We start from the raw sequence: 25,099 nt of genomic DNA, 5'->3' as shown, positions 1-25,099 counted from the left end.
GTGGTTAAATAGTTTTCTACATCGAGGCACTCATCTCTTTTTGGTCCAGGCATATCCAAAGTGGCAAGCCAAGGATTATCATATTATACATGCTTTTGTTATGTACAGGTTTTTTAAAAACTGGTAATGGTAGAATTACCAAATGTGTTCCTGGTGCATGGGACTTAACCATTCTCTAGAACATTACACTCAAGTGGGTGGCTCTTAATCCTACCTCAACTCAAATGACGTTGGCCGTGTACTTGCTAGATAAGGCACGATATTTCTCGTTGTATTTTTATGTAAATAACTAAGTTTTAACATTTGAGCTTAGAAGACGTACTAAATTGTGAATATGAGTGGGAGAGTTTATCTATTTTGCAAAGCCGAAAAATGTCGAAAAAATACATGTCGGACGGAATTTTACTTGTCTCTCAAAGATGCTGTTAAACAGTTTAACTATCAAGCCAATATTTTCATGTGTAATGAGCTTTTCATCCAAAGAGAATGCACTTATCATGTTCTTTTTCTATAGACTCCGCTACTTCTCATACTTTTCTGTACATGTTGAATATATTATGTTTGGAATAGGCATTCTTTATGTGTTCATTTTCTTGTTATAAAATATCTTCTGAAGTTATAATGGGGAATAGTGCTTGAATGTACTAATACTTGATTGAAAACATCTGAATAACGATTTAATTACGTGCTTACTGCAATAAACGAACGAAAAAAATGATACCAACTTGTTGAAGAGATCCAATGACCTATCGACTACAATTTCAAATTATATTTGTTGATATCACTTTAATGTAAGATTATTTTTTTATATTAATTTTCTAAGTTTTTATCTATTTTATTTATTTTGTGTCCAAAAGAAATATAAACATTTAAAAGTTATGGTTACCAAATATGTAATATTTTTGTACTTTTTTTAAATTAATTTATTCATTTATTTTACATTTTACACCATTGAATGAGATAAATGACTTCTTGTTGTCTAAGGACAAACAGTAGAGCTTTTTGCGGGATGTTAAAGAGCAGTAAGCAGAAAAAGCTGTTGATATGCAGGAAGAGCTAAAATTGTATAGGTAACTGTTTTTCCAAATATATATTGAAAATAAAAATACATTAAACTAAGCTTAAATCATGTATACATTAAAAATTGAATTTTATAACAAAGCATGCGTACGTTTTTTAATCATTTCCAATCTTACTTTTAATACTTGTATCATAAATAACTATGTTACCACTGTCAAACGCCCTATTATTGAAATACGTTACCAATTATTTATATAGTAAATAAATAATATCCGAACACTTTCTCAAAGTGTACAAATACAAATTCAATTTTAAATTTACTGAAAATACCGCCTAGAGACTCTTGTACTGCACATTATTTTTCCACGCGGCAGCTCTGTGGTTATTAGGGATTTCTGAAATTTGAGGATGGCGTCGCCTCGGGTTGTGTCTCGTCCAAATTTGTTGTAAATTAGGTTTTGTGGTGATAACTCCACGTAATTTGATGGGTTGATTTTAATTTTAGGAAATGTTTGACAGAAATAACGAGAAAGGTAAATTTCGGGTGAAAGATATGATATCGTTTCAATATTTCTAGAGAAAAATCGGGAAGTTGGTGGAAATTATTTGGAGTTATAGTCTTTTTTTCTTTTTTCAGTTAGTAGTATTAAATGTTTTTATCACTTAATTAAGATAAAATATATTGAATGAACAGTAATAGGAAGTAATACGTGAACGGCAAAATATTGAAATAAAAAAGTATTTATTGATGCACAACACGTAGGTTTTTATATTAACAATGTTTTTTTCTCTATATTTATGACACTTGGCTATCGAAGACAATTTTTTCAACTTATTTAGAAGAGAATATTCTTTCAATCATTTTAATATCAATGTAAATAAGAGGTTGGTGACATTGGAAATAGTGAATAATATCTAAATAGGTGGAGGATATTAAGAGTTTTAGGAGATTTTTAACATTATTATCCAATCAACTAAATTTGAAGAATCTATGTTCCTATCTCCATTTTCAAGCTATTGAAAAATATTCTTGGTCAATTATCGAAGCACCCTGTACAATGATTAGTTCAATAAATTTCTATTTCGGAATGCCTCCAACTTGATACAATTATACACAGCATGATTTTAAAAATCAACCTTAAGCTGAAATACCCGTCAAAAACTAGCTAGTGGTAAAACCAAACGTAAGCAAAAAGGGCTTTATTCCCTATCTGCCAGGCTTAAAATCATAATAAAAACAAGTTAGTTTAGAGTTTTCGTGGTCTTATAATCCATTTATCGAGGTGCCAAATGTTGGAAATTTTAGCAACAATTGGATTGTTTGCTTATTGAATTGGATTTTTGGATAAAACGAGATGTTTTATTTTGGGGGCCATCGATGAAAACTGAATGTTAAGAAAAAAAAACGAAAATAATATTTGTTCACGTTTCTATTTATTTTGAAGAAACGAAAGTCAACCAATCCAATTATTGGTAAAATTGTAAGTATTGATTTCCGACATCTGGTACCATGATAAATGGATTCTACGACATTGAAAATGCCAACTGGCTTGTTTTATCGTGAGTCTATGCCGGGTAGATACGACAATATTACCGCAAAAAGAAAGAAAATCGCCTAAGTCTAAATTGTCAAATTACCATTTAGTTATTGTTAGTGATAGACTTATTTTTGAACTAAATCAGGTAGGATAAGTTGAATTTTCAACCTATTTCATTTGTCAAAGGTTATTGAACAAATCGTGTTTTTGTTATGTATAGTATTAACAGCCGCAGAGATGATATGCGACAAAGAACATATAGAAAAATGAGGTAGTTGAATGAAGATACACAAAAGATGACGAAGGAAAATAAAAATCATGAAAAAATATGAATAAATAAAATCGAAAAATATAAATCAGCAACTACAAACAGTACAGGTATAACGAAAAATAATTCAAATATTATGAGGACGAATTGAATATCTTGACACAGAAAGAAAGTGAACGCAGGTTGAAAACGTCACGAAATAAAGGAAGGAGCATTACCATTATGCTGGAATGTGACGGCGTATTATCGTGGTGAAAAGTCCAGAAATAGTCTAGCCACAGAGCCTGTTGTTTACGGTAATCGAAGAACATCGATGAGGAATACCTTGATTTTTAACCGACTTTGACATGATTTTATGATTTTCGGTTAATTTTGGATCGCCATTCGCGAACAGCTTCGGCGTCATATTCATATACCCACGTCTTATTAGTTAAAAGTGCTTAGGTTCAAAGCTACATTGTAAATACATTTGGAACCTGTACTCGACGTTGATTTTGCAAAAGATTCCAGTCTTTTGGTTCCAATCTAGCACTGATAACTAAGTTATACAATAATTAATTATTCACTAATACTTAACTAATTTTTATAATTTATTTAAATTTACCGGTTACTTTCTATTTCGAACCGTTCACTATGACTAGTTATTATAAATTAACTCCGCCAAAGGTGCTCGATTTTATAACAAAAACGACATTTCTAGAATTCTAGAAAGTAAAGAAACAAAAACAAATAAATTAAGAGGCATTCCTAGAAATTAGTAGTGAAAAAAACATCAAAAACTCGCCGCTGTTTATAAAACGAGTTGGCGTATTCGTCAAATTTTAGAGTTCTATCCTATTATAACCGGACAGGACCTTTCGTCGCAGTTTGAGCAATACGTAATTTTTTTGGGGGGTGACTAATCATAGTCTTTTACCAAGTTTTGCAAGAGTCAAGGTTTTTCAGATATATTTAACAAGAATGATAGACGAAGTCATCGATACTAAAAAAGTTTTTTCACTTCCAATGAAATGTTTACGTCTCTTGAAGACAACCGATGAATAAGAAATAATTATTGGTGCCAATTTCAGTTCATTGACAAATGTTTGTGGTCGAAAGTATCAATATTAATAATATATCGACACTATTGTTTGTGTACTTACAAAAAAAAACAACTCGAATGGTTTTTTTCTGAGAATCAATTATGTGGACTACTACTTTAGATCATTGTTTAGCAACCACAGAAAGGAAATGAGTAAAGGCTCGAAGGTAAATTATTATAAAGTTAAAATATGCCAATGTTATATCCATAACCAATAATTACAGTGAAAAGTGATTATGTTTATTATTACTCAAGTGATCACAAATATGGTTTACGTCGAAAGCATAACAAAATTAATTCTAATTCGTTTAGAGCTGTGTAGGTTTGTGGATCGAGATTAATTGGCGATGAAAATAAAGTTTTTTCTTTACTGTATGAAAATCTAGCTAGTCGAAGACAAATTAATGTCATTTTAGAAATATTTTGAAAACAAACAACCGAATGGCAATTACCAGTAATAATGGAAATCCAGAGTAACGAAATGAAATGAAATGAATGAGATGAAAGTTAAAATTAATTACTTTATATTTATTAGACATTTTCAGAATAGGTCTGATATCGGGTTTAAATTTTTAAATGTTTGGGCATGCCGTAACATAAATTTTGAAATTTACTGCACATCTCTAGCACTCTAGAGCTCAAATAAATTTTTAAAAAAGTAATATTCTTACTTCTCCCTCATGTCTTCTTGCAATGCGCCAATCGCTGGCTAATGTCACCAGCGCCGATCGAGTTTCACCCGACAAGGTACCGCAGCATCCACACCACGTTGTTTTATTTTAACATTGCCTCATATTAATTGTATTTTTTGTTGTGATGTCGAGGCCTGGATCGACAACGTTCTAAATATTGTATTGTACCAATATTTACCACCAAAAGAAAAATAATGGAAAAAATGTTATAATTCAATGAAAAAGGACAGTGAAAGAAATACTGTTTTATCAAGTAAAACAAATTGTTATGTTGTGAAGATCTTTTAGAGTTAAATAAATAAATTAATTTAATAAAATCTAGGGTTTACAATATCATTTAGAAAACAAAGGTATTTCCCTATCTCATTTTAATTATTTTGTGCTTAAATCAGACACTTTTTTAATCGAATACCATAAGTCGAACAAAATCTAAGTCGAATTTGCTCCAAATTAAACGTAATATAGTTATATAAGCTTTAATACTTGGTATCTCAAAATTAAGTGGTTCTATGCACATAAAATATTCTTCTTTTACCCTATGAATATGTTGTTCATCTGGTTCATCCCGAGGATTTTAACAGTCAGAAAATCGTTATTTGTGGCATTGCAAGGGAATCTATTTGGAACAAGTTGTCTGAAGAACCACGAAAAATCCCCTGCATCATTTTTACAACAAATCAACTCTTTGTCATCAAAATAGCAATTTAGCCAGCAGCATTTTGTTAAACGGGCTAGCCGCTCTCCTACAATATATCCAGACGTCTAAACTTGTTAATACTGATCCTATCGACTTGAAATGAACACCATTATTCGTGTAAAATAGAGTTGTATTTATTTTCGTTAAAAAATATACAAACCAAATATTTTTTCATTTGATCTCGACGACTATTCAATTTTCAGAAAATTGACATAGACAGAAATATCTAGTTTCTATTACAATTTTCTTCAGAACAGGTAATGGTAGTAATAAAACGGTAGGAAAAATGCCACGATTTTTAGTCCCAAGCACGTGAAAAGTTCTGGAATTCAGGCTATTTGCGGATACGTGAGATGTTTCAGAGAATATTACGGCCCAATTGGGGAAAGATTGTTCTTTCCTACTTATAGAACTTATTTTAATATGGAAAGTTATTTTCATTGTAGCTGAATCGATAAATCTATGGACAATAGAAAATACATGGAGAATAAAAGGCAAACAGAAAAATGAAAAAGTGGATATTAAGTTTTACAAAATAAACAGATGTAGAATTGAATTCTTGATTAAGGGTTTGAATTACTAGAACATCCCCAATCCCCATCTTCCAACGAGGAGATAATAAAAGCTGTGAGAATAATGTTGAGTAATAAAATATTTTGACATCGAAATTTTGTTTGGTTCTACAGTAAGCTAAGAATTTTAAGAATTTTTCATATATATATTTCATCTATATATATATATATATATATATATAATTAATTTTGATATACATGATGTAGGTGATCTATTAAAATTATTAAAAAAGTAATTTTAAGACAGATGAGACCTAAAATCAAGAACATTTATATATATATATATATATATATATATATATATATATATATATATATATATATATATATATATATATATATATATATATATAGCTAGGAAAATGTTCCTTACAATTCATATATAACATCAATAGAATCAAGAGAGACGGACAGAATAAGGTGAAGTTAACACAATAACTTATGCATATTCAAGTGGGTATGTTGGTGTGTTGGGAAGTTCCCGTGAAGACTTGAAAGGATTTTGCAAGCGATAGCTGAATTTCATCACTTCAACTTTCCCGATTGCTGCGCACGGATGGACGGCTGATAACTCAAATCTTGTTAAGTTTAATACATCAACTATGTATTAATTCTATGCATTTTTTTGTGTCGAAAAGTAATGGTAACGTCAATTTGTAAACTCACTTAGGCTTAAGTTAAGCTATCGCTATAAACTACCTTGAGCTGAGGACCATTATTCATTCGTAAGATTTTATGTGACTTTCTTAGCGAAAGATTATAAGAAGCTCAATTCAAAACATTACATATTATTTCAATATATTTACGATATAACATGAAAATTTTCTCTCCGAATCTTACACTACAAGAATTCGTGAACTAATTTGGATGTTTTGCAGCCATAAATCGAATTACTTGTATTAAAATTTAAAAAATAGAGCTATAAATTTTACTTGAAATATTTAGGTCTTTTTATAGCTTTTTCGTTCTTATGAATGTGAACTATTTCTAATAATTCCCCTTTTTGTGTATTAGATTCCGTTTCAACAATTTTTGATTCTTTATATTTGAATTTTTTTATATCTTGTGGTTCGTTTATTGCAGTTTTTTATCGTTTTAATGACCTTCAAGTTTATTTTCTAAATACTGAGATGTCTGCCCTATGTAGACCTCGCCACAATCAGTACAAGGCACTTGATATATAATATTACTTCTTTTGTTTTTTGGTACTCTAGATTTTAATTTAGTGAAATATTTGGATAATATATTATGTTCTTAGAGACTAATATCATATCCATTGAAATAATTCGATAGTTGTTCGGAAAGTCCTTATACATATGTTAAATAGAAATATTTTATGTTTTGATGTTTTGTTTCTGTTTTGTTTATTAATTGATTATATTATCTGTTTATCTTTTCCTTGAATACTCATATGTTGTTTATCATTTTTTCTGCAAAATCATTTCATTTCAATGCAGTTTTTGCTTTTTGAATAGCTAAGCATCTGAATTCAGAATCTGATAGTTGGATCATCTGATCGTTTTTCTTTGGCATACGAATTGAGGTTCGAATATTTAACCAAGTTGTTTTCATTTACCATTCTATTCTCACGTTATTGTTAATTTTATGTAATGTCACATTAAGAAAATTGATTTAATTGTATTGTTCTCTTTCGATTGTGAATTGAAGTTTGTTATGATGAGAATTGAATTTTTTATTTTTGTTTTCATTTGATTTTTCGGCACAGCAGTAAAAGAATCATCTACATAACGGAAAAAGAATGGAATATTTATCAAGTATGCTTAGGACAGTTTCATTACTATTGTGCTATAATACTTGATATGGAAGCTCCTATAGAACAACCATCAATTTCCAACCGAATATTTCATTTTCATATTTGAAGTATGTTGTTGTAAGTATAAGTTCTAGCTTTGATAAATTAGACAAACAGTCCTAATAAAATTTTGATATTTCATGGTATGTTAATGCAGTTCTATTTTTTTATCGTATTGATGACCTCTTAGTCTATTTTCAAAATACTGAGATCTTTGCCCTATGTAGACAGCGTTACAATTAGTACGATGCACTTGATATATAATATTACTTATTTTGTTTTTTGGTGTTTTAGATTTTAATTTAGTGAAATATTTGGATAATATAGCCTATCACAGAGGCTCGCACTACGAGTACGGGTGTGGCAAGTCTGAGGTGCCCTGACTAGGCCCTTACTCCTATCCGAGGGTGATCATTTCCGGTTCCATACCCTTCTAACCTTCAAATAGCAACAACTTCGCAAAATTATTCCTTCCCTGGACCGGTGGCACATCATATGTTCAGAAAATCTTTACTCTGCTCCTGATACCCTTCCTTTTAAGTCCTTCATATAAACAAAAAAAACCTCATTTACAAGGAAAGTAATAATAAAGTATCAAAAGATACCTAACCTAACCTAACCAGTACACGCCTATAGTGGTTGCCAAGCGGGCCATGATGGTGCAATAGAAAGCTACCGGGACATTTACCTCGGTGGGTCCTTTTTCCAAGCCGGAAAAAGTACAAAAGCATCTGGAAGTCAGACTGTCCATGACGAAACAGGTGTGGTGGGCACGGAATCACATGTTCTCGAGTGAGAAAACAGTGAAGGCGAAGGACTTAATTATGATCTCACTGACCCATTTCGTAGACGATGTTCCCTAGCCAGAACACCACCTGAGCAAAAGTCAAGGTCCAGCCCAAATATAGAATCCTAAATCCTGATTCTCAGGAGAATTCGCCGACCCAAGGAAAGCGAATTGAGAATCCAACAAATCTTTGGAAGGAGAGTAGGAAATTGCCTACGGACGAAAATAAGGTAATGAAAATTATCGAGACACAATTAACGCAACAGGCACATGCCCTCGTCAAGACAGTCCGAGAAAGCTCTAGTACCAAAAAAGAGATTAGGGGCATATCTAATAAGATGCAAAGGCTCACCGAACAGCTGATGGGTCATGAAGCACAGCAGGTTTCGGAAAGTGCATTTGAACAAACAACTTGTATCCATAAAACAACAAAAGAAATTAGCACTCAAACAGACATCAGAGGAACTTCTGCAAAAAACACCTCGACATACAACATAGTCTACAAGTGAACATGGATGTAGAATCACTAAATAAACCTTTAACACTAAGATGCCCGGTGTATAGGAAAGCAGTTAAAAGTAAAACACTGTTAGTACAGTCAGAAAATATTTAAAAATAATTAATTCGTACGTGTAAACCTTGGGAGAAGATATGCGGCCCATGATATGCTGCAACCTGTAATGAAAAGCAAGGACATTGGGATAGTGATTCTAAGTGAACCAAACAAAAAACTAGGAAGCAAAGGTAAACAATTTGTTGATGATAATCTGGACACTGAAATAGGGTTACCAAAAAGCTACGGTGGCGTACGAAATCATGGCAAGGGTTTGGGTTTTGTATAGTTGGAGTATATGTACATGATCAAATACAGCTGCTATATATCGCCAAATTCGGATGAAGAAACCTTTAACAGAATACTTTTCCATCTCAAAGCCAACATTTAAAGCCAAAACAAACAATGTCTAGTATGCTGTTTTCAATGCAAACTTTATGATGTGGAGTTCTCCTATAAATGATCACAGAGGAGACAGTCTTTCAGAGTGGGCGTCAAAATTGAACTTTGTTGTACTCAACAAAGGAACAGAACCGACTTTCAAGAGAGAACGTAGCGAGTCTTTTATTGATGTCACATTCGTAGCAGTGAAAAGTTTATATTGGGAAGTGTCCGATGAAGAAAACAACTCGGATCACAACTACATTTTCTGAAATAGGAGAACCAATAAAACAGGACAAGCGAAAAGATATACAAAAAGCAGAACACGTGGGTTGGAAAATAAATGTATCGTAAATGGAACTTTTCTTAAGAAGAATGCGCCACAGAATAGAAACTGAAACCAACAAAAACGGAAACAATATCACCCCAGAAATATGGATCGAATTTATCACTGACGCTTGTAATAGAACCTTTGAATAAAAAAAAAATTGGTAACAAGAAACCTGTATACTGGTGGTCGCTAGAAATTGCCCAACTCCGGAAAGAATGCCTTACCAAAAAAATATGATCAGAAAGAATAAACATATGAGTATATCTGATGTAGAGAAAAAATACGCCATAGAACAATACAAAGACAAAATCTCTGGGACTTACACTACCTACCCGTCTATCGGATGAAATTATGATTGAAGAAGCTAATAAGCTATTCCCCAAAGCCGAGGTCATAAATTGGGACTCGTTAGATATTTCGGAAGAGAATATACCCCTCTTCACTTCAAAATAGTTAAGAAAGACCTGTACCAAAATATAACTCAAAGGAGCACCAGGACTGGACTGTATACCACCTGAGACAATCAGACAAGTAACTGAAAATTTTGTTGATCAGTCATAAAACCTCATGAACCGTCAGCTCATCATTCCGAAAATATAGAAGAGAGCGAGACTACTACTAACAAATAGAACATCGTACAGACCTCTGTATTTGCTGGACTGAAAGGGAAAACTTCTTACTTCTTACTTATCAGAGAAAAAGAAAAAATGTAGGTGGATTTTCTAGAATGCAGTTTTACCGAGGGAAGATCGACTATCGATGCTGTAAACCTGGTTATAGGTTGATGTAAAAGATGCATTCGAGACAAAAGCATATTACCATATTTAGAACGCTTAGTAATGAGCTACTATTATAATAGAGAGCTCAGATGAAAATATTTCTATCAACGTCAATTTGAATATTGAATTTTGAAACCTCCGAATTTAAAATTTTTACAAGAATTAATACAATTCAAAACCACCGAAAATCTTAATTAATTATTTCCCAGACGATGAATATATGAGTATTCGAAAGCTTGGAATATCTATTAAAGTTAGTCCACTTTGATGTTTCATTGCCACGTTCCCAATAAGAATCCGCTCATAATATAGTTGGCAAGGATTTCGTTACAATCGTAGTTATATTATAATTAATTTTTTTATAATTTTTGGAAAAGATAAAAATTTGACGTCTTTATCAAAATATTTTGATAAAGACTTAACTTACGTACGGCTGATGTTGCAACTAAATACTTATTGGAAATATGTATCATTTTGGGCAAAATATATTACTTATTTGCTATATAAACTCGTTTGATTCACAAAATTCACTTCTAAGAAGTTACTACCATTCCGTGTACATTAATCAATATACTATTTATTTGCTGCATAAACTCGTATGACTTGCAGTATTCGACTCATCTAATCTTGTCATACTTAGAAATTTAGTACAATTCCGTTATCGTTGAACAATGTATTGTGAATTTGATATATAAACCATATTTTATAATAATAAATTTTATTTTGAATAATTTTATTGTTTGTTGTTGTTTACCCTGTCTATAGAAAATACCATCGCAACGTCACGTTCTAGCGAATATTATTGTGTGGCAATAGATAGGTATATACATAATTATTCATTAAATCATCATCAGATTAAATATATATTATAGAAATTATACGTTTTCATTCCTTTCAAATTAGCATTAATAATCTATGGGATTAATTGCCGTTGTAATTGTCTACCCATAAGATTTTTCTGTTGTTATGGGTATGTCTGACACGGATATTAGTTTCTCGTTCATTTTTAAATGAATAACATTTTCTTGTAGGCGTATTGTGCTTTTAAAGTGAATTATATTAAAAGGTTGGCTCTACAATGTTACAAGCTTGTTAACCGAATAGAAGTTAGACATGTTACTTGGATAAAAACCAGTTAATGAAAACGAAAATGACCTTTACTTAAAACTAATTTATCAGAGAAGTGATACATCATGGAAATGAGTGGGCAGTTATTTGTATTTAGAAAGTCGAAAACACAGAACAATGTTTATTATCGATAGTGGATTTATTGTTTTTTTAAAAGATTTTTTATGAAGATTTATATTCTCTTTCTTACGATTCAAGCTTTTTAAACAATTTCGAAATGAGGTAGAGAGTAAGAAGTATATTCTCATTTTAGCCTTTTTTGAGTAGCAGCCTAACATATCTTTCGCCCTTTACAATGTCTGTCTTTATAACAGAGTATCTCCATGCTCTTCTCATAGCTTTTACTATATTTTGTGTCATTAAAAAAATTTCCATTAAATATTGCTCACTAAACAATATTGGAGAATTTATTTCTTAAAAAATATATTGTCAAAATATAATCATTTTTCGACAATATTTTAGACTAACTGCTCAGCAGACCGACTCGACTCGATTTCGAGAGAACATCTTTCTTTCAAATGCGCAATAGAAGTCGGTTTATTATTATAAGCTTCGAATTTTTGATAACTCTACAGTTAGAAGTCTATAATAAAGTAGAATAGAATTGAATCAAGACTGTATGGAGGTAAGTATATGTTGGAGATCAATTTTCCAAGATGTTAATACGTACGAAACGTCATCTTGCATTCTGAAAGAAGGAAAGGCTAATAAATCCTCTTCATCATCACTTTCCGCGAAAGAGGTGGTTTCTCATGCATTCGAAACCATGACGATTAAATGTCCAGAAGCGCTCAATTCCCTGAATCATAAAGCTATGCATATGACAGCACTCTGGAATTTACCACTTGAATGTTGTACCATATCTCAGGAACTGATTATATTACAAGAATATTAAAATGAAAGTGGCCCCAAAAAACACGTTGAAATTGTTTTCAGAATTTTAGGTTGTTGGTCTGTAAATATGTGGCGCGGGATTCTAGGCGGAGAGATAACTGGGCCATTTTTTAATCAGGCTGTAAAATGGTTAACCGGTACATTATTTCATATTTGTTCGGCATTTTTTAGATCAATCATACCCTGACAGATGGATAGGATGTGAATGTTTATTTCGCCACCCAGAAACTAACTTGTTTAGATTTGTATTTATGGGGCCGAATAAAAGATCTTGCTTACACCAATAGACACGAAATAATATCATTAAAAGAATACGACGGGCAATACGAAGTATTTCAATGGCATAAATTGAGACAGCTATCCTATCGAAATATAGAAAATGATTAACGACATTTTGGGCGCCTCTAATTACTTAATTACTGTTGTTATTGTTAGCATTGTAACATGGTTTTATAATTATTTTTTCTTAGTGTAGTCATATTAAATTCACAAGCAGATAACGGAATGTAGTGGCAATAATAAGATTATTATGAGAACAGTTCAAATTATTGCAGGTAGGATATAACTTTCTATCCAGAATAAGTTTCGAATTTCCGTTCGGGCGAACCAGCCTAATAAATATTTGAAAAAAAATTTTCACCGTTACACTTTTCTCACTATATCTTGGAACAGAAAAAAAATATCAACATGTGGTTTACGCTATTTAAATTTTAATTTAATTTTAAAATATCTACTCAAACTTTTATGTGTCTATTGATATTTGTCAAAAGAAATGACAATATCAACTAACAACGATTTATAAAAAATTAGCTAAGCAGAACCCCTATTCTTATTCGAAGAAATAGCCTAATTCTTCTGAGATTAAAAATGCGCCGAATTTGTGGATCAATTCGATTATCGTGTATATATTGCTACCTTGAGTAAATTTTGAAAAATTTTGCTTTTTTAATTTTGTCTTTTTTACGCCACCCGGAGTTAAAATTCTGAAATTGATTTCCACATTTCATGGGGCCACTGAAGTACAATCTTATCCTGAGATATGACCGTTCTCATTTGCATTAGTTACCTGGTACATATGCATTTTTTATGTGGTGCTTCCGAATCGAAAGATTTAGCTTCTCACGAACAGACTGGTTTACACTTTTAACGTTTTCTGCCGTTCTTAAAGACCTTGGTCACCCATCACAAAGAAGCGAAATCTACGATACCACAGAATATTCTACAAGTTCTAGTAGTTTGAATGACCGTTTGTTTATACTAGTCGTTGCCTCTGGCCTCATGTCGTATGTAACAACACATGTTTGACGAGATATTCTATTTCTACCAGCGGCAATGCTTCGATTGTAGTTCCGACCATACATGGTAATTACTCTGATTCAATCAGTACATACATCTTCAGATCGTTACTGCAGACGTGTTCTTGGGAGTACTTCTTTATGATGTCAGCCTTAATTGAAAAAGGGGCTGCTTGTAAAATCGGATCTGTGATATGTTTTCTAAATGCAAATAGCGTTGAACTAAGTGAAATTTTACAGCGAATCTGCGAGGTTTGTTCATCCTCCGTACAGCCTTGATTTCTCTCCTACCTAGTTTCATGTCTTCTTACACCTAAAATCTTTTCTTGCTGATTAACTATGATCAAAAACTGAAAAAATATGTTACACTATGATTGAAAACACTTGAAGATAACTTCCTTAAAGAAGGCATACAAAAACTTATACCTTTGAAAAGTGAAAAATTTCAGAATGCATGTAGATTTGTTGAATTGATTTAACAGTTGTAAATATTTATATAATTAGTATTTTTGTACACTTGTTTTTATATAACTATATACTTTGTGGATATACCTCGTATGTAATCGTCACTTACCTTGGACCCTAAGAAATTTTTTCCTCCAGCAATCCAAACATCTTAGCAGCTGCTTTTACTTTACTTCACTATTTTAAATCTTCTGAATTTTTTTATAGTGTTATACCATTATTTCCAATTCTGTATTCGTTTGCTGAAGTTATTACTTTAACCAACCTTGAATAAAATCAGGCCTACGTCGGGTGATGTTCCGGCAGATACTTGCACATCAATACCTGAAGAGTGTTCTGCGAAGTGCTCCTTCCTCAGAAATAGTAAAATCTAGGCTATATGGCGAAGAGTAGGGTGTTTTACTTCAGCTTTCCCACCTGAACATTGTCATACTATAATTTAGTAGTAGAAGACCTTGTCATGTCATTAGTTTGCATCAGATGGTTTCATGTAACTTTGCACGATAAAAATCTGTATGAATGATTTGTTCACTCTGCAGGTAATTAATATACTGCCACATTATTCCCAAAATAAGGTTTTGGGCTTTACCGCCGGAGTAACAATTCTGTCGATGATCCCAGGTGTTTCCACTCCATAGTTGCTTGTATAATAGTGAGGACGGAATGATGAAACTCAATCCAATGTAATGATATGACCGATAAAGAGCTGACTATCCGGACGAAGTTTGAGACTGCAAATCATTCGTGTACCTGCCCTGATAAGTTTTTACGTAGAGTTTCGATTTGACTTTGTATGTCAGATGCGGACAGGTTATTCTCTAAGGGTTTCCCATTTCAATCATTCTGAAGCGACTAGGAATTTTTACTATCTAGCAGAACAAGGAGCGCAATCTACCTTCACTCTGGGGAAGCAATTTCTTCACAATATGTACTTTTTAAATGCTGTTGCATTAGGCCTTAATCGGCACGAATTAAAATTTTTTTGACCTTCAACAAACATCCAGGTCACGTTGGTAACTTAGGTAGTATTCACGAAAAAATATATAAAATATTTAAGAACACCTATATTCTGAAAATTCTACTTAGGTATACAAGCAGTCATTCTACTAAATTATACATGATCTATTAAAATATGATGATTTGTTATTCTTTTGGTTCAATAAATTCTCTATTAGCCTCTATATGCCCGTACTAATTGTCAAAAGAGTGTTTAGAACGACCACTAAAAATTAAACAATGGAATTTATGTAGGTACCTACCTTCTTGTGTTGCAACTGCAGGAAATAGTATATATTTCAACAAACAATGCTCGAATAAATTCAGTCTTAGAAATAATTGTTGCATTACTACATTTGAATGTGAAAACATACTTTAGAGATGAAATAACAAGACAGTGGAAATATATATGCAGCAATAGACCGAGTAACCTGTAAGAAGTCAACAATACTGGACGTCCTTGGAACACGACAATACAAAGAAGAGAAAAAGTAATTATGATTCTTCTTTGGATCGGTGATATACGAATAACAAACATTTACCAAGGCGTGGAAGTGAGCTGATGTGTGACATAGCACCAAGTATAAAATATTTATTATTTAATACTGTAAAAAATAGTGCAATTAAAAAACGCAAATTTTGCATCCTAGATGCGGTATTCTAGTTATTTTTTAATATTATCTGTATAAATTATGGCTACAAATATTTTTGATATAATTACAATTTTGGTTTCATTTTCCTAATTGTTGTTTTCTAATTATTTAGTAAAATAAAATGACTGAATATTAGTCGATGAAGCAAAAATTTATTATTTCTCCAAATTTATAGCATCACATTCAGAATATATTTAAATAATACACTTACTGAAAAGTTTCCGATCCGTCCTTTGAAGCCGTAAAAAGTAATTCGCTTAAACTGAGCTCGAACAACCTGGGGAATAATCGTTACTTGCGTATATGTACTTGCCATGTCGTGTAAGTGGGTTATTACTTTGCGACTCGTTGGTTTTCTATTTGTGGTCGGTAAAAATTGGCCCGAGTCAAAAGGACCACGATTATTTCTACAATTAACATTGTCTGCGACTATTCATAGTTTTCAAGACCAAGCAGAAGTATACAGACGTTTTGTTTGTTTAAATTTAATTGAATAAGCAGAGCTCATCACAACGAAAGCCGCGGAAGCAACCAAGAGATGTTCCAGATAACCGCCATCCATATTGACTGACATACCACTGATTCAGTCAAGGTTTAAGCCAAATGTTCGCGCTCACTTATTTGTAAATTGTAAAAGTCGTGTGAGTGCTCTGTTTGCCATCACAATTCGCAAAGCTCGTATACTTACTAAGTACACGACACGGTTTAAGGTAAGGTAGGCCATCCCAGCCAAGTGTATGGAAAATTGTATCAAGCGTTTGAATGCTTATAATGTCCGGGTCAAATTTGATCACATAGCATATTTAAACCGTACCAATCTAATGGTTTCAATCAAAAGAAACTGCCATTGAACAACTCAATGAAACAAATAGAATAGTTATGATAGGTGGAGATATTGATTTGTTAGTACTACAACTGCAGAGACTCCAATTGATAAAATTAGTTACTACGCAACAACTGCAAAGAGTCAACCAGAGATATACCCTTTAAAAAGATGTTTAATCAAAATGCCAAAACCATATTTTATTTTTACATGCTATAACCGGCTGCGATACTACTACAGCAATAAGGGGTAAAATTAAGATTATAAAAAAGCCTATCATTGATAACGCGAAACTATTAGGAAAAATTGATTAATTAACTTAAATTATAATAAAAAATGAAAAGACAGTTGGTTGTATAGAGAAGTAGATTTATTTAACTTTTGTAAGAAATACACGGAACAAGCAACAAGTACATAATAGATCAGCTTCTGATTGTCAACACATTCCATCAAGCTCGGATAAAGATGGACAATCAACAAAATCTCATATTCATCTTCAGTTACGTTGAAACGCGTTAAAAAATGCACCAAGTACACAATTTTGTAAATGATGTGGAAATGTGCGCGTATCATTTAGAATTTAACTCCTTTAACTTTTACAATGGCGATATCTTATTTAATTTTTTAGCATACAAAATATCGATAAGTACTTCTGTGATTTTATTCCTACTAGCGTACCTATGCCTCTACAAAAATTTAGATCTCTCAGATTCTTTTTTAATTTGAAATGTCTATTTTTACGAAACTAGTGTATATGCTTTTGTAAGTTGAGATTAGTTTTAAACTCTTAAATGAGTGAACATTATTTACGAGTACATGTTTTACGATTTCATTCTTCAATTCTATTGTTTTTTATAATAAAACTTTCGTTAAAATTAAGACTATTCTAAGATACATTATGCAGAATGGAAAGTGGAGTGAGGTCAAAAAAAGAAACAGAAAAAAACTCAGTAAGATTAGACGAGAAACAAATCGATATTTACTTGCAATGTGTTTAAACGTAATACGTTTTAAATGACTTGCACACTCCTTGTGTTCTCTGGCTAATATACTACCACATGTTAAATTTAGTAAAAATCATGCCTTATTCAATAACTCGGTTGTCGAATGAGATATAAAAAACAATTTTGGCCAAAATTTTTCCAATTGAAGATTATTTTGTGAAATAAAGGGCACATACCAATTTTTTTGATGTCTAGTTTATGAAATTTATTAGTACAGGGTATGGCACTTGTGGATTTATCAAATAGCAGCGTCGGCTGTTGCTATCTTCAGTTCGGGTCAATTAGTCCTAACACAGTTCTGACGAGACCCAAGCCGGTAAAAACCGGTGAAGACAACTTACAGTTGTGAGTTATCAAAGATGTCATTATCTTTATGTTCTTACAGTGATATGTAATTTAATTGTTGCGGCATATATAACAATATAATCACTCGTAATTTTTATTGAATTAGTCTAAAGCGATTTAGCCGGTTGAAAATGTTGGAAAATATGTTGTAATGGTTTATTTATAACATTAAAATAAACGATATTATTGTTTATTATCTTTTGAAAAAGTTCTTTATTGTTAATGTGCTTTGCGACTCGAAAACAATAATCTATATAATTTTATTTTGAAGTCCATTATTTACATGATTTCTGTTTTATTTGAACAAGGTAATTAAATTAGAGAATTACTTTGAAAAAAGTTATGTACATGTAACTAAATTTCAAACGAAAATATTCAAATCAAAGATTACAAATATTTATTGCAACCATTTATGAAACGCTTTTTTTTGGATTTTTCAGTATTAATTCACTATTTTTTAATTAGAAGCGAAACAGTATTAATTAAAAAATGCTGTATTCAATGTTGCATGTTGTAGAGAGGTTTTATAATATGTGGATAGAGGAAATGTAAACATCAAAAGGATGTACTATGTATAAAATAATTTTTTCACATTTTGATTTTACATATGCTTTTAAGTGTCGTCGCTTTTGACAATTAAAGAAAAAAACTAATTATGGAAAAATTTTGGAAGTAATCACAAGTATTCAAATGATATTTTATAAATTTTATGAAGGATATCCAGGAACACAATGCAAAAACTTTGAAAGCGACGTACGACAATAGTATATAATACACTAAGACAGTGAAGACTATTCTTATTGACCAAGCACCAATATTATTTCGCAAGTGGCTGTGCCCTGAACGGGATAAGGTGCAAGGCAATAAATGTCTTCATCATCTTGGTGTATATAACATTTTTTCCACTACTAGCCAAATTTATGCTAAAAATTAAAAAAAATTTTTTGTGAAAATCAAGTGGCAAGCAACGTAAACTGAAAATGCATTACTTTATATAAAAACATTAAGTAAGTAATAAAGTCATAAAAGTGGGTGAATATGTCTGATATTGAATTAAGTTGTACTCCTTCTGAAATGAGAGAGAGAGAGAGAGAGTTAGCAGCACAAGCTACTGAAGAAGTATTGCCGGAAAAATTAAAAGGGTTTGTACATTAGGACCTATAACACTTTTAATAACTGGTACTACAATAAAAACGTACAGCTTGTGATTACAAGACAAAAAAGCTTCCAGTCTGTGGTCTCAATATTCCAGTTTGAGGGCCACGCTTTTGCTGCGAGAACATATCCATGTTAGTAAGTTTACTTGAAACGCAAAATGCCTATTAAGAGTCTAAAAAGTTTTCCGTCCTCACCAGAGAATATCATAAAATTAAATATGTAACTTTTGCTGCTTTCCGTGATAACTAAAAATGACACCATGGTTCTCAATATTAGAACAAGCAAAAATGGCTCATTACGGAAATTTGTGATTACACGCAAAACATTTAAATATATTTGACAATTAAATCAAATTTAGCTAACCTGTTTGTATTCGAAACGGAAAAGCAGTATGTTGAAAATTTGAGGTATTATAGACATTATTAGTTGTCAAATTTTAAAATTATTTATAATCTTACAGGGTTTTCAGGAACGCTGTGTTAAATGAAGGTTACATTATTTTAAATAAAAAACCCTATATTTTATTGCATATTTATCAACCAAAATCGGGCTTCACACAAATTAGCGTCAAAAAAATTTAATGGTATGATTTCAAGCAAATAAATGATTACGGATGAAAGGAAGTGGATCACGTACGAGTATAATATGCGAATAAAATGGTTGTTGAAATCCGGAGATACTTCACAAAAAGTTGGATAACTTGTATTGACGCGAAGAAAGGTGATGGTTAGGAGGAGTGGAAGGGCACTCGTTATTATTAGCTACCCGAACCTGGCCAAACTATTAATTTAACTATATATTGTGACTGGAAGTGGAGTGGAAAATATAGTGTGCCGCGTACACAGCAGCTCGCCATCTAACGGTCATAATTTAATGTAGTGGAGACTATAAAAGGTGGTGGGTAGTTCCGATTATTATTGGTTAACTGCTTGTTGAACTATTGTTCGAAATGTTTTGTGAGAATGAATTAGTTATAAATGGACCGAAGTTTCTAGACAGGACATCACAGTACAGTTGAATAATGAAGTAATACAAGTAATTCGATCTGGTAAAGGAGTAATATAAGTTTCAAATATGTAATCAACTTGTCTATCCTCGAACCCTTACCCGAGAGACTTAAAACAAGCAGAAAAAAATCAGTCAAAAAATTTTGAGACATCCAGCATATAGTCCCAACGTTGCCCCATCGGATTATTTTTTCCAGTCACTACAAAACTATCCTGATAGTTGGTTTGTTGTGTTCCCCAGTATCACAGCAAGGAAGAGGGACACAATAGATCCTTTGAGTCGCGGTTTATATGATACCCCAAATCTATATACATACATACTATTATTCATTACTGTTCGATATTTATATTAATAAATTTCCTTACAAAATAATTTTTTGTCTTATCTATGCAATTTCGTTAAAACAAAGGTCTGTTTCTCACAAAACCATTTCACAAAGGTTGCAATTTGTTTTATTTAATATGTTTAAGTCAAATAAGAAGATGGTTCCAGGAGAACCAACAAAAAAAACACAAACATTTTCAAAAAAAATATTTATATTTTTCAACTTAATCTCATTTTAGATACAGTTTTCTAGTGATATTCAATAAATTCGATATCCTTTTTATTCGTTAAGCTTCTCAAAATAGCCATTAACTGCAGACATCACCTCTTCATTACTGGAAAATCTTTGAACACCAAGAAATTTTTTCAAGTCTGAAAACAAAAAATAATTCGAGGGGGCCAAATTTGGCGAATAGGGTGCATAAGGTAACAATCAAACTTCAATTGATTTTGGCTATTGCAATAACGGATGTGTGAGCAGGTGCATTGAAACAATACTTCATTCTTAGCCAAATGCGGCCGTTTTGCTTGATTTCTTCGCTCAAACGTTGCAATAACTTCGCACTATACTCGCTGTTAGGTATTTTTCCTTTTTCTTCTTATAACAGTAGCATCACTTTCTCGGCTATCTTCGTTTTGATTGAAACGTATTCAGGCTCAGACTCATGATAATCTTTGAACTTTGGCCCACGCTCACTCACCGAATATGATTGATGAATCACATCTAATTTATTTGAACGTTGCCTCGTCGCCAAAGTAAAGTACTTGAGAGAACGAGAAAAATTGAGATTTCGAAAAGAAAACAATGAATAAAAGAGAGAAAAATGGGACAAGAAAATATTTCTAGGTAAGTTAGGTTCACTAGAAAAATCTTTTGTCAAATAATTAGATCATCAGCATATGTCCAAAGAACCTAAAATGTATTTTTCGAACGTACAAGTATACAGAGTTATGATACAGAATTCAGAAACTTTACGATACGCAGAACGTACGTAAACAAACTAGGAGAATTGATAAAAAACAATTAAAATTGATTTGAAATTATCCAAAAAAAGAAACATTTAATTAAAATAAATTAAAATAAAAGCGTAATACTAATTTTATTACTATGGTTGCTTTAATAAAAAAAAAAAAGAATAGAAACTCTAATGGTGATAAATTACGGTGAGTTCGAAGTCATAAAGAAGCATGTGTTTCATTTAATGTAACATAGTTTGAAGGACATCCAATTGCAGGAAACATAGAAAGCAGAATTGTTGCAAAATTTAATAAAATAGAAAGCGCGAGGGATGCCCCAAAATCTGGAAACCAATAGGCGACGATACAGTTAGATGTTTTGTTGTCATTAGGAGATAACCCTCACACAACTACACCATAAATTACCTAACAATAAAATGCTAGTCAATGGTCTGGAAATTTCTCAAGGAAAGAAAAACTTTACCCACACAAAGTCTTTCACGGATCCCATTATTTGGTTAATTGGTAACCAAAGTATGGTATTAATGAGGTTTCTAGGTGACCAGTTTAAATAATACCGTATTAGAAGACGTGGATCAGTGGAGAGGGCACGTAGGTCATCTGAACTTACCCTCATTAATCTTTTCCTATGGTACATTTAAAAATACGGATCTGAGTTAATTGATCAGACTTAATAGATGAGTCGAGTTAGTCATGGACTGAATCGTACAACTTCTAAAAAGATCAAAAACTCTCATCTGAATGACTGAAGATGATAAATCCAGAAAGACGATAAATCCAGTCTCTGAAGAGAATAACTTGGTTATCGAAACGCGAGTCAGACAGTGTAATTGTGAGTGTATACTGGTTATTAACGGTTCAGTGAAAATCAATTGTTACATCTATCTTTTATATTTGTTAAATTGAGTTTATGGTCGAGATCTGTTTATGGTAATTTTTAAGGTAAGTAATATTGTATTTAGGTCCTAAAATTTCACGTATTGTTCCGACAATTAATAATTACTACTTTTTTGACATAAACAATTTTTTGATAATTTCAATTTCAAATATTCAAAATATTCTGATTGAAATTTCAACCTATGGGAACTTCAACAAATTTCTGAATTTAAATTGCCTAATTACCTGGTCTACAAAGTCTAATTTCGAACTACAATAGGTTGTTTTTATACTTTTCGATTACTAACCATCAATTTTTGCGATTGATGAACGCACACTAATCGAAAAATGATGTGAACCATTTGTTAGCCACGGCAAAGCATCGCCATCACGAGAATTTTCGATTGAGCCCAATGAACAATACGGTAATTAATTTCACATGAAAAAACATACACTCATATAATCTTATTTAATATAATATTAGTTCAAAGATATCTCGACTTGACTTATTATGGACAATAATCTGTAATGCTGTAAATTTCAATATTAATAGAGTCATATTTCTAAAATAAATTTGTTTCATTTTTTGTTCCAAACATACAAAATTCAATATTCTACTTAATTAAACGAAACGAATCAAATATTTAATAAAGAATCGAAGTTTTACTGTTTGTCAATCAAAATTGAAATAAAATGAATGATTTGTCGGTTCTTGGATTCTTATTGTTAAGTTGTGAGTCAGATCACGGCAAGGAGGATCCATCCTTAAACAATTGATGATAGAAAACTTATTAATTTCTCACACATTGACCGGCAACTTTATTTTCAATTACGTATATTTTTTCAAAAGTTTTTAAGTGAACAATAATTTGAGATAAACATTGATCAACCCCTGGATTTATTTTAATTAAAAGACTCATGGGCGGTCACCCGGTCCCAACTTGTTAATTTACTTTCGTGTACCGCATGCCCACCGGAGTCATTATTTGTTTTGCACATTCTTCATATTTTATAACTTTAATGAGTTAAAACTTGGTTCAAGAATGTTTATATACCAGTTATATTTGGACACGGGCATTAGCTAGATGTCTGTCTTATTTGTGGCAAAGAAGAACTGGTTTGCTTTGCAAAAATAAAACCAAATCCAAAGATAAAACCCAGGTCAGATACTAACTCAGTGGAAATGAGAGAATTCATTGGAATGATACTTTGGATTGGTCTCCTTCCGCCTATAACACACCCAAAATTATGACTAGAAACAGATTCGAACAATTATTGAATAACCTTGAAATGTTTGTATTGCTGACGGCAGCGTGGTGGATATATTTCAAACAAACGATATAGATATGGAATAAACTTATTTAAGCTCGTGAGAATCATACCAAAATATCTTCTCTCAAAATAGTTTATAACAATTTTAGTTTAATTAATTTAACAATTTAAAAGTAGTATTGAAGATAACTAAACGAAGTAATAATAAGTTTTCTATCTTCCAGTGGTAAAGGGGGGTCCACTTGACGTGATCTAACTCAGTCGTTTTCTTTATTATCGAATAGTCTGCAATATAGCATACCCTTTTGTCTCTACATCCAAGACCGCAATATTCATTGCAAATGTCTCACCTAGTATCTTCTGGCATCTCCTCACGACATTCAAAAAAAGTAAATGTCACGAAAATCACCAAAAAAAAAGTGAAGGTTATAATATTGTGAGATTGCGAGCATATCCTTTTAATTGACTTTCAGAAAAACTTATCTAGAAAAAAGCGCGATAAAATCAGCCGAGGTGTTTGCTTGTCTCATGACAATGGTCTAGTCCACATTGCTTCGGTTTCTAAGACTTGAATGTGACTTCACAGAGATCACCCACCATGTCGGCTTGATCTGGCTCCAGCCCAATATTTTTTTTCACTAAGGCCGTGTTGAGGGTTCAAAAAATTTAACTGTGACGATGAGACGTGTAATCGAATCATATACTATTCTCTGAAAAAACACAACATTTTGCCAGTTTCTATTCTCACTGCCACTGTCAGTCAATAATTAATTTGAGTTAAGTTAAAGTAAAAGTGTTTTTAATGCCTCGTGAGTTAACTGAAATTCAGAAAGCTGTCATTATTGCCAAATTGGAAGTAACTCACAATAACATCTCTTTGGATCGGCTGCTAGTGATGCATATGTATCAAACTTTCTAGGATCTCATTCTACGGCATGTAGACGAATTAAAGCTTCGGGTTTGAAAACTGTACAAATACTAGGGAAGCATTTCTTTCAACGTTTACAAGCAATTCTGAGTTGTGTTTGCACTTAATCAGAGTATCATGATCCGGATATTGGAAACGACCATCAAATTCAAGATTTGAAGAGAAATATGTTGACAGCAAATTTTCAGTAAAGATTTGAACTGGGATGAGTATTAATGGGTCTGGCTTTTGTTGGAGAAATATTTTAAAAATTTATTCGGTTACCTAGTGTTTTATCCTCGTTATAAGTATTACTTCTATTTCTGTATATTCAAGTCTCATTATAGATTCTTCTAAAAGTGACTCACTCTTGACGCGGTCTGTAATATAACAGGTCGTGGGAATCTATCTTAATCCATCCTAATCTATCTTCCAGTACAGGAAATCATCGCCAATATACA

General features: G+C 32.0%; 1 protein-coding gene across 10 annotated transcripts in view; it reads right to left on the bottom strand.

The window, feature by feature from the left end:
- The window catches only part of LOC130447221 (uncharacterized), a 533,966-nt gene that overhangs the window by 394,681 nt on the left and 114,186 nt on the right, over positions 1 to 25,099 (bottom strand). Inside the window, exon 1 of one of the 10 annotated variants that reach the window (XM_056783920.1) lies at positions 15,554 to 15,707. The exons of the other annotated variants lie outside the window; for them this stretch is intronic. The gene's annotated coding sequence lies outside the window, so the exon portion shown is untranslated. Of the gene's footprint in view, positions 1 to 15,553; positions 15,708 to 25,099 lie in introns of those variants that run through there. 10 annotated transcript variants of the gene reach the window in all.

The sequence above is a fragment of the Diorhabda sublineata genome, chromosome 8 (assembly GCF_026230105.1).
Source record: "Diorhabda sublineata isolate icDioSubl1.1 chromosome 8, icDioSubl1.1, whole genome shotgun sequence".
Lineage (NCBI taxonomy): Eukaryota > Metazoa > Arthropoda > Insecta > Coleoptera > Chrysomelidae > Diorhabda > Diorhabda sublineata.
Note: the sequence above shows the minus strand (reverse complement) of the source record. Positions and strands in the feature narration are given on the sequence as shown.